General features: G+C 45.0%; 1 long non-coding RNA gene across 4 annotated transcripts; it reads left to right on the top strand.

Moving 5' to 3' along the window:
* Nucleotides 1-8542: 8542 nt before the first annotated feature.
* Nucleotides 8543-10765, top strand: LOC127297555 (uncharacterized). 4 transcript variants are annotated; one of them, XR_011744229.1, is made up of 5 exons: nt 8543-8595; nt 9352-9505; nt 9859-9963; nt 10097-10216; nt 10403-10765. It is a non-coding gene; the product is annotated as an uncharacterized lncRNA (long non-coding RNA). The 4 variants fall into 4 exon arrangements; XR_007849238.1 differs by adding an exon at nt 9019-9076 and having other exon boundaries at nt 10097-10765; XR_007849237.2 differs by having other exon boundaries at nt 10097-10765.
* The last annotated feature ends 5767 nt before the right edge of the window (nt 10766-16532 follow it).

Genomic DNA, 16532 nt, shown 5'->3' with positions numbered 1-16532 from the left:
TCTGACTACTCCTAACCTAGATCTAAACATTACCGCGGTACCGGGATAAGGGATGCCTTACAGTCATCACCGGAGGTGAAGATGCGCTGGACCAAGAAGTAGATGAAGTAGCCCAGATGTACTCGCCGCCGCCGCCCTCGATGCAACCGTCGCCGACCGGAGATGATTGCCTCTTACCTGCTTGCCGATGGGAGGAGAAGCTCGAAATTTGGGGGGACAGTGGAGGAGGGGGTAGAAATAGGCCATGGGGCGCGGCGGGAGGTGACGGAATCCTTGCCGCCCCCTTTTCGCTTTTCGCCGATGCGCGCCGCAACTCCCGCCATCTTCATTCTCGTCTCCGCGCGTGCGCCGAAGATTCCCTTTTGCATCAGCCGACGTGGAGATTTGCCTGCACCGCTGGAAACTACCAAACCGGGCGTTCCTCCAGGGCCTGGCCCGACACTGCTTTGAGAACAGGTTCCTACAAGAACGCGGCTCGGCCCAGGCAACCAAACGGGCCGAAAATTGCTAGCCCGATGCGAGCCAGGGGGCATGCAGCCTACCAAACACGCCCATAGCCGATCATCGTGTGTGCGTGCTTGAAGGACGACATAGGCGGTAGATGTGTTAATTAAAGCGGACGTCCCGCTTAAGCCTTCATATAAGATACAACTAAACTAACAGGATCGGACACCGCTGAAAAAAATTGCAAAAAATGCCACATATAAGATAGAGGGTTTAAAAAATTCATCACTTTTTTTTTGTTTTGGTGGCAAAATACCACCGGTCGACCCTCTAATTTTTCAAAAAACACTGAGCAACAAAAAAATATCACGGACATGGTCATCTCAAAGTCATCCTCGTCTAGGGATGAAAATGGAATGGTAAGTTTTCGACTTTTCCAGAAAAAAACGAAAATGGAATGAAAATATAGAAATGGAAACATAATTCTGCAAAATAGAAGTGAAAACAATTTTTTTTGGCGGAAATGAAAACAAAACAGACCATCATTTTCTGACACAACATGAAATATTCGTTATCGGCTAATAACGAATTTCTATTTTAGGTTTGATGTGCATGGTTCAATCGAACAATCACATTACATAAAATTGTCAAGCCAAACTTTCAGAGCGGCTGAACGCAAAACTGATAACCATTTAATACATTCGTTCATGTGAGGAGGCTTTCATAGTGAAGAGAGACAGAACACAGAGAAAGGTTTCAACACACTTTGTTATTCAGTCGGGGTACAGCTTATATACAGTTCCTCCACGACCGATGGTTATCGTGTGATGCCATGATCTCCTCTAACCTGCTCTCTAAGTGCTGAACATGCGAGGTGGGGTGTGTGGCGTGTTGACTAGGTACAGTAGAATACACACACGCCACGGTACACTATACAGTATATCCTAACACATAGTTTGACCATTTCCCTATTACTTAGTAAAGAGAGCACCACGCAGGAATTAGTGAGTAAGTTTGTTAAATCGCTTGAATGATTGAGACTTTTTTTTGCATGATTTAAGGGTTCTCTTGGTTGCGGCAAACATGTGCATCCTTTGTGTCCGCATCGTATTTGGTCCATATCTGTTTCTAACAATAGGCGCTTTCATTTTTGTTTTCAGGTTCTGTATTCGTTTTTTGTTTCCGTAAAAAAAATATGAAAAGAATGTGCCAGCTCTGGTTCCATCCATTTCCACTTCATTTTCATCCCTATCATCGTCTTCCGCCTCCACCGAAGAGTCGTCAAAGATGAACTCCCTCAACCCCTTCATGTACATTATGAATAAAAAATAAATTATTTATATTTAAATTCCTCACATTTTTTTAATAATAATGGACATATTATTTGTCCAATTGTGATTTACAGATTCAAAGATATTAATTATGCCATATTATATGAATAATAGATATATTATTTAATAAAATAGTTTTATTACTTATTTTACTTTCATTAGAATTTAATATTATTATCTTATAAATTATTGTTTACTTAAAAAATTGTTTTTGTTTTGTTTTCAAAAAATACAGAAAAGTGACACAATGGTATAAGAGTTAATAAGATTGATATGGTAGTATTGACAACAAGGTACAATCAGCTTCGCGGGAACACAGCAGGAAAGAACAGAGAAGCTAAGCGTGCTGAGGGTGGAGTAGTGTGAGGATGGGTGACCGACCGGGAAGTGTGACCAACACTTGAATTTGACTAAAGATTAAGTGTAATTAGTGTTAACAATGGTCCAAGTGAGAAATTAACGAGTCAAACAAAAAGAAAAAAAGTAAAAAAAGTAAAAAGTAAAAACCCTAAAGGAGCAGCGTCCTGCGCGCGCCACGTAGAGAGCCTTTTGTCGCGGGCGGTGTTACCACCCGCGACAAAAGGGGTGTCCCCTGCGCGCCCCGCGCCTACCACGTGGTGGACCTTATGTCGCGGGTGGTAAGCGACCCGCGACAAAAGGTTGGACCTTTTGTCGCGCCTCCGTTGTCGCGGCTGGCCGCCCGCGACAAAAGGGTGTTACGACCCGCGACATTAGGCATGTTTTCTACTAGTGTGAAAACAAGAAAAATAGGGGGAAAAATTAGCTAGACAAATGATCGAAGACTTGGTGGGCCAAGGAGGTCAGATCATCCGTGCGTGGCGTAGAGCTAGCACCGAAGCTGCAAGTCGATCGACATGCGGGGTTGCAAGACGACTGGCGGGGCTCGGTGGACGAAGAGATCCCACTCCAACCTCGTCCGCTTGTCGCACATGAAGCTCGATGCGGCTAAAATAAGTTGGTTGGGATTTCACAGATCTCCCTCTTGATTGTAGCAATGCAGCTCTGCGGTGACCGAACGACCGAACGACGACATTTCCATCCACCGCCGGCTTTGTTTTACACCAAGTCGCAGAAATCGACGTGGGTGTGGCAACAAATATACTAGTCGATTCCGGCGACAACAAGATACTTTGAGTTGTGCGGGAGGCGTCAGCGGCGGTGTAGAAGGCTGGAGGGGAGAGAACGCCGGCACGGGTGGGAGAGTTAAAATTATACTTGGCACGGTTGAGGTCGAGTATATTTACTCTTTGGCGATCGAGGCCGCGAGATCTATAATTTTTGGTCATCTAAATATTTTAATTAAGGGATGTGGTAGGTGCGGTTTGGAGTCCATAAAACTGAAAATTTACTCCTCTGCCGATTACAGGGATCGGTTAGACATGTGCAAAATTAGGTGTGCTTAAGTAGTGGTTTATAGCTGTGTGGTCGTACGCACTAGTCCGGGATGGTCGGTTCCTGCAGCTACATGACTACAAGCCAGCGTCTCACAGCTAGGTAGCAGGAAAATCAACAAGATGGATGGTGACTGGTGAGTGTGCATTGAAGCATTTATGATGTATCTAGCCAGCACGTACGCGTGCATATACTCGCGTACGTTTGCATAACACTCCTTTGCAGTACACGATGGAAGGGTTCCGGATGGTGGCCGCGCCCGCGCGCGCGCGCGCTATAAATACCCCTCCATGCATGGCATGCAGCCGGCACAAGACAAGATCGACACACCAACAAGCTAGTGCTGGTCCACTGAAAGCAAACTCGATTGATCCGTAGGACTAGTGCTTGCAGTGTAAGCAAGATGGTGCCCAAGGAGCGTGTTCGTGCTGTGGCTGCCCTCCTGCTAGGACTAGTGCTTGCAGTGCTGCTGCTCGTGATGCTGCACCCGAAGCAGCATGGCACCGAGGAGGCGCCGCTTCGCAGCTCGTCTGGAGCTGGAGGTACACGTATGCTCGCCGACACCATCCCAGCTCCATCGTCGTTGTCGACTGCTCTTGATCCGCCGGCCGTAAACTAATTAACCAACCACCTCTTTTCTGCATGCAGGAGTCGGAGGCGTCACGTCGTCTACTGCCCGCAGACTCCTGCAGGGCGACGCCTCCATGCCAGCGTCAGCTTCAGGTACAAAAGCCCTGCAACACATACTACTGTACTTTTCCATGCACGTTGTCAGCTCTCGCAAGTGCACTGGAACTAAACCACTCCTCGCCGTTTTGTTATGCAGCAGCCAGCGGGCAAGTGATGTTGACTGCAGTGCGCGCCGACTGCAAGAAGAAGAACTGCGGGACGTCGGCGTCAGGTACACGAGCTCTTGAACAAACATACAAGTAGGACGTACGTACTTTTCCACGGAATGCATGTACGTGCACTGAAAATTGAATCAACACATGCATGTTTGGTTGTGCAGAGACGTCCACTGCCACTGCCAGCGCCAGCCCGACCACGAAGGCGATGCGCAGGGCGCTGTCCGCGCCTCCGCGCTACGTCAGCAACGACGCCCTGCGCGCCGACACCATCCCCTGCGGCGTCCGCGGCGGCACGGCCGGCAACTGCCGCCCCGGCAAGGCTGCGAACAAGTACAGGCGCGGGTGCACGATGCTCCAGCAGTGTGCCCGCAACATGGACTGATCGATGGGGAGCGTCTGACGTGCATGCGGATCCCCCTAGCTAGCGCAGGACAACACAGCAGCACGACTCGCGCCCGTGCCTACCCCTATTACGTACACTACTCATGGATCCATAGCGTAGCATGCATGTACACGGAGAAATCGCTGCTAGTAGTCCATCTCCGCTCACTGAGCATATTTGTCCTCTGTATGACGTACCACCTTATATATATACTAGGAATTGCAACGGAAAAAAAACACAACAGCCTAAATTACAGTAGATTAAACATTATTATATCATGTAAATCATCAAACTTTTATCTTACAATTCCTACACAATAAATAAGGCCCTTTTTGAGGAATTTTGTGTTCCACATTGTCTAGGCTTGGCATGGCGGACCAACTGGACTCACATTGCTTGCCTAGTGATATGAACCGCCTTCACTCATCGTAATTGATATATTAATATTGTCTTGGCATGTCAAATTATACATTGTTGTTTGTAGTTTAGTTCTATATTTTTTTCCATAAAATATTGAATGGAGTAGGAGATGGATTGCTAAGAATAATTCAATATCATCATTTCAATATTATTGAATGATTGGTAAAAAAAACTTAAGATTTCAACGCAAAATTCGGAATCCAAAGAGTGGTAGTTCCATCCAATATTAGAGTAATTCCAACGGGCCGGCATCCCTCCTTTTTTGTCCTATTTATCTATTTGGTGGTGCTCGGACGTGAGTCTGCGAAAACTTTGTCCCGCGCACTGAATGACACCCCCAAATTGTTTGCGGACATGTCCATTTTGTATATTTTATTTTTTCCTTCAATTATTGATGTTTTGTTATTTTATATTCCACTTATAAATTAATAATTGCACATAAATAAACTTAGCAATCTATTCAAAATTTTGATGATCTAATTCAAATTAATATTTTTTAAATCAAAAAGACATAGCTAATCAATTATTTGCACTTGTAGTCATCCCCACGCAAACAGCTAGGAATCGGATGGCAATCAGCTCCATAGGAGCAACACAAGCTAATCAACAAACGTTAAGGAGCAAGAAAAGTCAGAGGACCAAGTAGACGCCCGAACAGGAGAGCAAAGCAACGTCACGGCCGGAAGGCTGCTTGACGCATGCGAGCGGCCCGCATCTCGCTACGCCCCGGCCTGCCCGACACGGGAGAGCCATTCGTCGCCGCCCCGCGCAGTTGATCTTGCGACTGCGCTCGCCGACCTAGGGGCGCCGAGTAACCAAATCAGCCGGGCGGTCGCTAGTGTATATAAATCGGTGCAACTCCTCGCTAAAAAGCAAGGTGGGACTAAATTTAACTATGTTTTGTAAAAAAAATACGGGGTAAAAACCCAATAGACAAGCCAGCCAAAAGGCCTAACAAGCTGGCCTAGCGGAGGCCCAGCTAGCAGTGAACGGAGCCCCTCCACTCAACCTTATCTTCTCGCTTGACCCAGCAGCCGCACACGCACGCCATCTCCATCTTCTCCCGAGAGCCTCACATTTCTCGCGCGCGTGTGAAGCTACTGCCGCCGGCTCCCACTGTCCTGGCCAACGATGGCCACTCCTGTCCAAGACTCTCCTTGCAACGGCGCTGCCTCCTCGACCTCCAATCTGCCCCGCCGCCCATGTTGACCACGTCCGCCACCAGCAGCTCCGCCTACCGCATCCTCACGCCGGCGCTAGTTCCCCTCCTTGGCTCGCCATGTTCTGCGCATCAGCTCGTCTCTCAACCGCGAGCTCCGATGTAGGGCGCCGCTGCCGCCCGTCCATATTCCGCCGTCGCTGTTCTCCCCACCGGTGCCCGGTCCCCATCGCGCTCCACTGCTGCCGACGGTGCCGTCGAGGTGGCGGCTCCTCTGGGGCGCAACAGCAGAGCTGGGTCGGACAGTGAGCCGGAGCGTAGGTTCCACGGCTGGCCGTTGCTCATAACTGCCCTCGCCCTCGACCTCGGAAGAGATGGAGAAGAAAAATATAAACGAACCGGTACCATGGCAGAGACAGTATTATGCGACTTGGTGGAAGGACAAAACGGTCCAAAAATTGTTGTTGACGAAACTTTTTAGCAGAAACCTTAGCTCCTTTATTATTATCTACACTACTTAAAAAGAAGGAACATGTTCCCTATTCTGCCCACCCAGCCACTACGACTAAACTTTGGTCGTCAACCATAGCTACGCTTCGTCTGCTTCTGTCATCCTGCGCGGGCCCAACTGGGCCAAAGCCCAGCTACCTCGAGTGGAACCGAAACCCTAGGCCACCCGAAACCCTCGCTCCTCACCCGACCCGAGCGTAGCTCCTGCCGCCGACCAGCGACCACCCTCCGCCTCCTCCCGCTCCCGCGGAGCTTCGAGGACCGGAGGTGTGAGAGGCGCGTGATGTGGGGGAGAGGGCCTTCGTGGAGGCGCGTGATGTGGGGGAGAGGCGCGTGTACCCGACCACTCGATCCTCCGGAGAGCCGGAGAGGAGACGAGCAAGGCGAGGATGCGTCGCCTACCGTCACCATGCTCAGGGTCGCAGGCCGACGCATCTCCCCCCACCTCGCATGGCGCCCCGCCGCGGCCACCTCCGCCGGCAGCCTCCTCGGCGACGACTCGTTCCGCGAGCAGAAGCCGTGCTTATCCATCGAATCCCCCTTCTACGTCGCCGCCAGAGGTATACTTCCGTGTTCCCCCTCCCTCCCCATCCATTTCTCCATCCGATATGCGGACTCGTAAGTAGATTCGGGTCATAGGGATCCCGCCCCTGTTACTAGGGTTCTGGATGGAGCTCCAAGTAGCCGTGGCTTTCTTGTGCTGATATCTGATCTGTGATGCGAGGCGCTCATTGATTTTTGTTGTGTTACTTCTTCATGCGCGATTACCTTGTGTGGCCCTGATTAGAATCTGATTTTTGCGGCGGGGTTGGATGGTTGAAGATATTAAGCTTCTTACTATTTAGATTATTGAAGTTATGCTTTGGATTATTGTGGTGTCTTGTTGGCGTGCGAACAAGTTCTCATCAGTTCTTTGTGATGGCTGGTGGTTTAGCTAATATGGGCTATGTCCGGATCGATATAATTGGATTGATACATCTCTTTTTTGTGTCAATTTCTTTCTAATATCGTAAAATTCTTCTCTGATATGAAATCCCGTCAGTTCTCTAGACCTTCTGTGTCCATTTTGACAGAAGTTTCTTCTTCTTTCCATCATATAGCTGTGGTAAATGCAATGGCATGGCGTTTTAGTTGTTATAAGTATGAATCTTGTAATTGTGTAGTAGGATTGGTATGTGGTAACATGTGCCTGAAATTCGTGAGAATTTACTTTGCATTAACACTACCCCAAGCAAAGTTAATTCAGATATAAAATAGCAGGACGTGCTTAGTTTCTTATGTAGACATTGTTTTCATTGACTGTGAGAAATGTGGTATACTACACAGCTATGAATTGGATAGCTGTAACTCTTATTGCAAGTAGACATTGTAAGAATTGTTCGATGTAACAAGCTTATTGGGTTTCTTTTTTACCGCTGTTATGAGAAAGTATAGCTTAATCTGTACACATGGTATTTACACTGTAGGGACAAAGTAAATATATGAGATTTCCATGGAAATAAACATTTTAGAGAAGAAGAGCTCGGATAGGCGACACACATATCATTTTACTTCTTTAAAGATGTCGCCTTATAACTATATCTATCTGTACACAACTACATATGGCCATTCAGGTAAGCTGCTCTGGTTGCCTTTAAAAATTTATGGCTCCTCAATACTTTCTCTTTTCTTTTTGGACCATGCAAGCTTGAAGAGACGATTTATTCAAGAAAATCATACTCTGTGTAGGTATAAGAGTAGAGAAATCTATATGAAATTCAGTCTCCAGCTGGTCAGAGCCATATCACAAATCTATTTGCTTCAGGTAGCTATGTTTAATCTCTTGATAAGATATTTAGTAATTTATACTAGGCCAAACAAGTACAACATGAATATTGGGTTGAACATTATTTTATCGAAATAGTTCAGTTGAATGATGGTCCAGCTGGTCTATATGAAATTCAGTCTCCAGCTGGTCAGAGCGGGAATTCAACCTTCTTTGTTGGTTTATTGAATAAAGGTTTCAAAGACCTTTCTTTACTCAACCAGTCTATGGATCTCCGAACGTGCAGACAAAAAAGCTGGTCCTGTTGGCCCGGGTTCATATTGGTGAGTTACCTTTTCTCATTGCAATTCTGAACTTTTGCTGTATTTTTAGCAAATGTTGTATATGATGTTGGCCTTGATCATTATGGACTTTAGCACCCCTTAACCAGACAATAGAGCTTTCTTATCTAATCGATTCATGCTACAATCAAGTGACCCCAAAATTGATCTGTTTTATCATTCAGAATAAATATAAATAGTTAATCGTCACTCATGAGAGGCTCCCCTTTGGTTAATGTCAGTAGATATGAGCAGAGCTCAATCGTAGTGTCATACAACAAGTTTTCCCTATTGCATTATTATTATGGGCCACAGTTTTTTCCGATTTGGATGTTCTTTTATTCTGGGATTTTTAATCGAATGCACTCTACTTTTCTTTTTGAAGTTTAATTTATTATCAAGTTCTCTCTTTCTATGGACCACCAGATGATTTTCTGCTGAGCTCTTAAGTTACATTTAACACTGTGAAGCATTATACAATAAGGTATATCCATGTTGTATCTAGCATTTCAGTCTATTTTTCGGAGGGAAAAGAGAGATTCCATTTGTTACAGATAGCACAATTTAGAATGCACCAACCAGGCATTTGAGCTTCATTTGGGTGCTCAAATAATTAATTAAGTATGATGTGGCCGCCGAATTCTGGATGACAAAAGAAGTGTTGGGAGCATTATTAGTGTTTGACCAACACAGCAAAAGAAAGTGGTCATTACAGTCGATTGCATACTGATCATTGGATTTGTGTGTTCTCTTTTGTAGCTTAGAATGCTATTTATATCAGCAGGAGATTAGGCGGAAACGGCTTATTTGTCTCAGGATTTGCTGGGCCTAATAAGGGATCAACGAGAACAAAGATACAAAAGTAGAAGAACATGCACACACTGACACTTTATGTTTGTTCTCTAACAAAATGGTGAGTTCATATTTCTGTCCAGGATATTGTCGTAAACTTTAATATGTAGTCCTGGGGGTACCACTGTATTTTCCTATTTGACATATATGAATATAATACACTATATTATGCCATTGAAGATGTAGCAGTAGGATTGACATTGTGGAGTTCAGTCAAATACCTTTTTTTTAATAAAAAGTACAGGAACATATACAAATGATTGAATCGTAAACATAATGCAATGATTTTTCACCATTCAGGATACATTTTTTATGAATGAAAACCACGTATAGTATTCTGGGATAGAGCAAACATGCAAAGTTATATGGTCAGTTCTTCCTCTGTTGACATTTCTTTACTGTCTTCTCTGTTAGATTTCAGAATGAGAAACCTTGTGTTCAGTCGGAGAAAATGATTGCCAGTTGTGGAACCAAAAAGTTAGCCCATGTGTGTGGGTCGTTGCCCCTAGCTGGACTCCAGTAAGATGATCAAACTCCAGGCCTTACATATTGTGATTGATTTTTGATTTTTTTGGTTTGTACTTGTTCTTGATTGTTCCTGGTTTGTTGGATATTCGTTTCGCTCGTCCGCACTGTTTTTCTGCCCCGCTAGCAAAAGCTTTCAGTTGTATGCAATAGCATCCTGGTATCAGCTCCTCTGGCTGTCTGGCCGGAAGAGCTCGCAACTTCTGTCAGCTGTGCGCACAAAGGGCGCATGTGTTCTTGCATGTTGGTAAGTGGCAACCCCACTATTTCTCCACAACCTGTTCGATTGAAAGACTTTCATGATTTGCAAGTTGTGTAGTGTTGCCAGGTACTGTTCGACAAAATTTGTTAGCATCACAAACTTAGTTACTAAGTTGTGTGCTCATACTCATTTATTTTGCGACTTAATATTCATTTGATTTTACTGTCCCAGGTTCTTCAATATAGAGCTTCAAGCAAGTGTTTTGTTGTTCTGATCATGTCACTGCAACTCAGACGAAATTTTGCTTACATGACTCCATGAGGCCTCTACTACAGAAGTTTTATGCGAAGTGCAACAAGTTTAGGCTGCACATAACCTGTAGCTGTGCACGTCAATGTGGTCTGCACGTCAATGTGCTCAATTTGTTGAAAATTCAAGCATTGTTCCCATAGCTAAGCCGAGAGAAGGGTTGACAGGAAAAACTAAGCATCATCACGTTTCGTATAAAATAGTACCTCTTCTTTCTTTTTGGGATGTAAAACAGTAGCTAACCGAACCATTGTGCACTAATAGTTCCAATCTAGCAAGCCACTATTGTTTGTACCAAAAATCTGGTATGCACAGTGCAACACGCCAATGCTTGCAGCTGTTATGTGCCATCTCCGCAACTTCTGACCTTGTAATATACATAAACTTGTATGTTGAACTGCAGTTCCAATACTATACGCATTTAGTATTAATTAATTCATGTTTGTTATTAGCCTTCACCTCTCCATTGTAGCTGCACGGAGTTACTTGAGTCTTGACCGTGAAGCAGCAAGGATGTATCTAGGTTAAAGTTGGGGCTTACTGAAAGAATTAGTGATGGGGCATCAATATACTTTGTGGAATGTGGGCAGTCTGGATGGCAAGAAACAAAAAACAAAAAAGCATGATGAGTATTACACAGGTCTATATATAAATGGGTGGGAAACATGGCATCACGTTTGGTGTAGACGGCTAGCTCATGGTGGACGGAGGAATGACTACCCATAGTCATCAAGTGGTGTCCTTGCCCATGCCGATGCATCTTTTAACCTAGAAACACAACAGGGTGCTAAGGGAGTAATTGTACGAGATGAATTAGGTCATGTGATTGTTGTAACGAGCAGATGGTATAATGTACTGTCAAATGTCATCTATGTTGAGGCTTATGCTTGCTGAAATGGTATTGACCTGATATGTAGCATGAACATGCTGAAAGTGATAATGGAGACCGGCAGCCCAAAGTTAGCTCTCTTGTGGAAGAGCATAAAATGTTAACTGGTCCTGTAATCTTTCGCGGTGTATTAAATTCAGGAGTCAAGTAAAACATGTACTTCTTTTGATGTATGTCATGTAAAGGAGGCTAACGTGGCAGTTCATTATGCGGCCAAATTAGCCTCTACATCCAATGTTTTAAGGACGTTGATGTCTTTATACAACTAAACCTTTATAGCCTGTATTCAGCATGACTCGTGCTGAAACGTGTAAAACGGAGTTTCGTCTTCTATCTTCTTAAATAAGAAATATAAGGCCACAAATCCGAGCCATGACAGCAAGCTTGAAAAGGAGACAAATTTTTTAGACATGAGAACGAGACAATGTTGTCTTGTTATTACATTCAGTATTATCATGTTGTAGTACATTATGTTATACCTGATTTGTTTTCAATTTTTATAGTGAGTTATGAATTATATATATCTATTGAGAAATGAAATTTGAATAGTCGTGGCAACGCACGGGCATTTATACTAGTTAGGTATAGATATAGCTATGCATTCATGATGTGCTCACTATCGTATGCTCTCACTGAGAGACCGGTTATTTTCCTTTGTCCGACCAACTCGATCTTCTTGTTACCAAATCCCAACTCTATCCCGCAAGTCTGTCTTATCTCTACTACTTAAAAAGAAGGAACGTGTTCCCCCTTCTCCCACTACTTTCGTCGTCCTTTTGGTTGTTTCGTCCGTGAGCGCTCATGGCCAAGCCCAAGGAAACCCACGTACGCTCCAACCTCACCCTCGCTTCGCTTTCTCCCACAGAACCCCAAACCCTACTTTTCCTCGACGAGGGAACGCCGCCGCCGCCGCCCGGGAACGAGCACTTCCCCGGTGACTCTTCGTCGATCCCTCCGTTCGCCGCAGGGGCCGGCGCCCCCACTCCTCCGCCCCTAAACGACGCCGGCAGCGCACTACATCCCGGGCGGCGGCCGCTGCCGCTTTCCCCTACTTCGAAGGCCTGGACTCATCCACCCGCTCCACGCTGGCCTGGACGGCATCGCCCCCCACGTTGCGGGCCGGCCGGACGCCCCCGCTGCCATAGAGTTCCACACACAGGCTGCCTTGCAACGACCCACGTTGACCTGGACGGCGTTGCCCCCCACGTTGCCGGCCTGAACGCTGCCGCCATCGAGTTCCACGCGCAGACTGCCCAGGTTCCTATTTAAAACGGGACCGAAGCTCCCAGGGGTTTCAGACGAAAGACCTGTTTTCTACTATTGACTATGATCCGATGTTTCTCGTAAAGTAGGTGTGTTAACACTTGGTTTTTCGATATTCTTTGTTTTTCAATGAGTTGTTCTCCTATTTTGGCGTACTAGTGTTTTGTACGTAACTGTACTCGATTTTTCACTAGGGTGTAGCTCTATGTAGCTATGTACCTGTACGTGGTGTACTTGGTGAGGCATTTTTTGTTGGTACTTTTGCTAATGTTGGCAAAAGAACTGGAACGCTCGAAGTACTAGCTAGCGGTACACGGGCGTTTAGAAAAATAATTGGTGGATCAAACCATGCAAAAGTGATCGATCTTGTTGTACGTACTCGCTGTACCTCCATGTCGTGGTGTACGCCCTTCCTGCACTGCGCGAGAGACGTTTGCATTGCCGCGTTGACTCCGTCTGCGTGAGGTGTACGCGGGCGGCTCGCTCGTCCGCCACAATGAAAGTATCATAAGTAGTATCATGCATGCCATGTTAGCAAAAATCTGATGTGGCTCACCAATTAATGAGGTGATATGGGAGTGGTCTCATAATATGATACCGTATCATAGCACGTAAAACTAGAAAACTTAATAGCAAACACATCATGTACACAAATTACATTGAGATTCTACAAAACATTAAATATGATGATACTATGGGAAGTATCATACACTAGTATCATGCACATGATATTGATATATCATGTGCATGATACTAGTGTATGATACTTTCCATTGTGACTAGTCTAATGCTTTCATGGATCGGTATGTTTGCGTCATTTCGGCCAGATTTTTTTTCTTTGGAAAGGTCGGTCAGGGTATATGATAGAGCTAGATGGTAATAAGGATGCGCGATCCAAGTTTCAATCCGATTACGTATACAATAGGCAGGACACTACATATAAAAAAAATGATAATGATGTCGGAGTATCTGTCTTGTATAGGATCAGTTAAAACTACAGGAATGCATACAAAACAACTGGGCTTGCTGCCTGAAAAATCATGTATATATTATGCATATACACTGTATATATTATGTATCCATATACTTGCTGGTTGCTGCTATATACACTACATATACACTTGTATCTACACTACATATACACTTGTATCTACACTACATATACACTTGCTGCTATGTAGACTACATATACACTTGTATCTAAGGGGTTGGCCGGCTGGGCCTTGAGGGGCATGTGCCCCTGGCCCATTAGGCTAGGTTACACCCCCTCGGCCCATGCTAGCCCTGCTAGGGTCGTGGGCCCACTGGTGGGACCCCCGGAACTTTCTAGAACCTTTCCGATCTTCCACCGGAAAAATCCCGAACTTTTCCGAAACCTAGAAATCAACTTCCCTTATATGAATCTTATTCTCCGGACCATTCCGGACCTCCTCGTGATGTCCTGGATCCCATTCGAGACTCCGAACAAACTTCGGTCTCCATCTCATATTCCGAATCTACTTATGCGACATCGAACCTTAAGCGCGTCACCCTACGGTTCGTGAACTATGCGGACATGATCGAGACTCCTCTCCGACCAATAACCAATAGCGGGACCTGGAGATCCATAATGGCTCCCACACATTCAGCGATAACTTAGTGATTGATTGAACCATTAACATACGATACCGATTCCCTTTGTCACACGATACTCTACTTGTCCGAGGTTCGATCATCGGTATCTCCATACCTAGTTCAACCTCGTTACCGACAAGTACTCTTTACTCGTACCGTGGTATGCCATCTCTTGTGACCTTGTCACAAGCTTGCAAGCTAATTAGACGACATTCCACCGAGAGGGCCCAGAGTATATCTATCAATCATCAGGATGGATAAATCCCACTCTTGATCCATATGCCTCAACTCACACTTTCCGAATACTTAATCCCATCTTTATAACCACCCATTTAGGCAATGGCGTTTGATGTAATCAAAGCATCCTTCCGATGTAAGTGATTTACATGATCTCATGGTCGAAGGACTAGGTAACTATGTATCGAAAGCTTATAGCAAGATGAACTCAATGACTTGATCTAATGCTATGCTTATTTGGGTGTGTGTCCATTATATCATTCATCCAATGATATAACCTTGTTATTAACAACATCCAATGTTCATGATCACGAAACTATGATCATCTATTAATCAACAAGCTAGTTATACAAGAGGCTTACTAGGGACTCCTTGTTGTTTACATAACACACATGTATCAATGTTTTGGTTAATACAATTATAGCATGGGATGCAAACATTTATCATAAACATAAAGATATAATAATAACCATTTTATTATTGACTCTTGGGCATATCTCCAACAGTATCTACACACTATATACAGTGTACTTACAAATAGGCAGGACACTACATATACAAAAAAAAATGATAATGTTCAGTCCCAAAAATGTCGGAGTACTGATCTGTCTATGAGGGACTTCCTATTTCATGAAACAACTGGCATATACATTGATCAGTTAAAGCTACAGGAATGCATACAAAACAACTAGGCTTGCTGCCTGAAAAAATTCTCCAGCTCATGAAACAACTGGCAGCAGGAAAACATACACAACGCATCTAGAATTCTACACTTCTATCTACATACCTTTACATGTCTGCATATATACACCGCATCTACGACTGTATCTACACACCTTTATATGCACTGTATTTACGGCAGGGGGATGCATATACACAAAACAAAAAAGCATATACACATAGCATATGCATCCCAATTCAACAATAACCACAAAAAATCCGCCAGATATCACTCCACACACACTGCATTTACATCCAAAATTACTATGTATATAACTGCATTTTGGCATGTAAAGGAAACAAAGCTCCAGATATCACGCCACACACACAACACAGAGTAGTTGCATTGCATATACACTGCACGCACATGCCAAAAAAAACAACTGCACTTGGCTACATTTTCAATGAAGAAACAACCCCTGCACTTGGCATGCTACTGCATTTCCAGTGACGAAAATATCATAGCTACTCAAATTTACTACAGGAGACTGCATATCCAAATGAAGAAAAACACACTGCTGCAACTAGAAAATTACTACAGAACACCACCGGCATAATCCCTGTACACACTGATGCAAACAAACAACAAAATCACCTCCATAATCCCTGTACATACACCACCAGCATCCACGGCGCTCCACAAAAAGCGACACACAAACAAAATCATCTAGCGAACACAGATTCACGGCGCTCAGATCCACGAATTCGTCCCGCTTCTACTAAATTCGTCTTGCTCATGAACAAAACCATGAACAAAACCACAGATCCGCGAAAAATCCGCCCACTAGAACATCACCAAAAGAATAGAAGGCTACACGCAGGTCTCCTGCCGCTCACGGAGTTGTTGTTCACGACCAGCAATGGAAGAACAACGAGCTTACCGAAGAAGCCGAGCTTGAAGACAGACGACGGATAAGCTACGCGACCCCACGACGACCGCCCCCAGGCCCGCGCAGGATGCGGAAGGGCGCAGCGAACTGCGCTCGACGGCGGCGCACGATCTCCTCTCCGACCGCCGACTACAGGCGGCGATTTCTTCTCTTCCGCCCCGCTTCTCTGCCTCTTTGGTGTTCCTCTCGCGGTGGATTTTGGGTCGGAACGAGAGAAAATGGAATAGACCGTTGAAGCCAGTGTGGGTCTCGTGAATGACAAAACCGGGGAAAAACCAGGAAAGAAAAAAGGAACCACGGAAAAACTGGAAAACCCACACGTGACAAGACAGACGCGCGATTTCTTCCCTGATGGAATCACAAGTTAGAAAATTCGAGTGATGCCGAAATATAAAACAACCGAGTCATATATAGCAAAAGTGAAAAGGTATCTTGAAAC

This window comes from Lolium perenne, chromosome 4 (genome assembly GCF_019359855.2).
Source record: "Lolium perenne isolate Kyuss_39 chromosome 4, Kyuss_2.0, whole genome shotgun sequence".
Lineage (NCBI taxonomy): Eukaryota > Viridiplantae > Streptophyta > Magnoliopsida > Poales > Poaceae > Lolium > Lolium perenne.
This window is presented reverse-complemented; position numbering and strand designations above follow the sequence as displayed.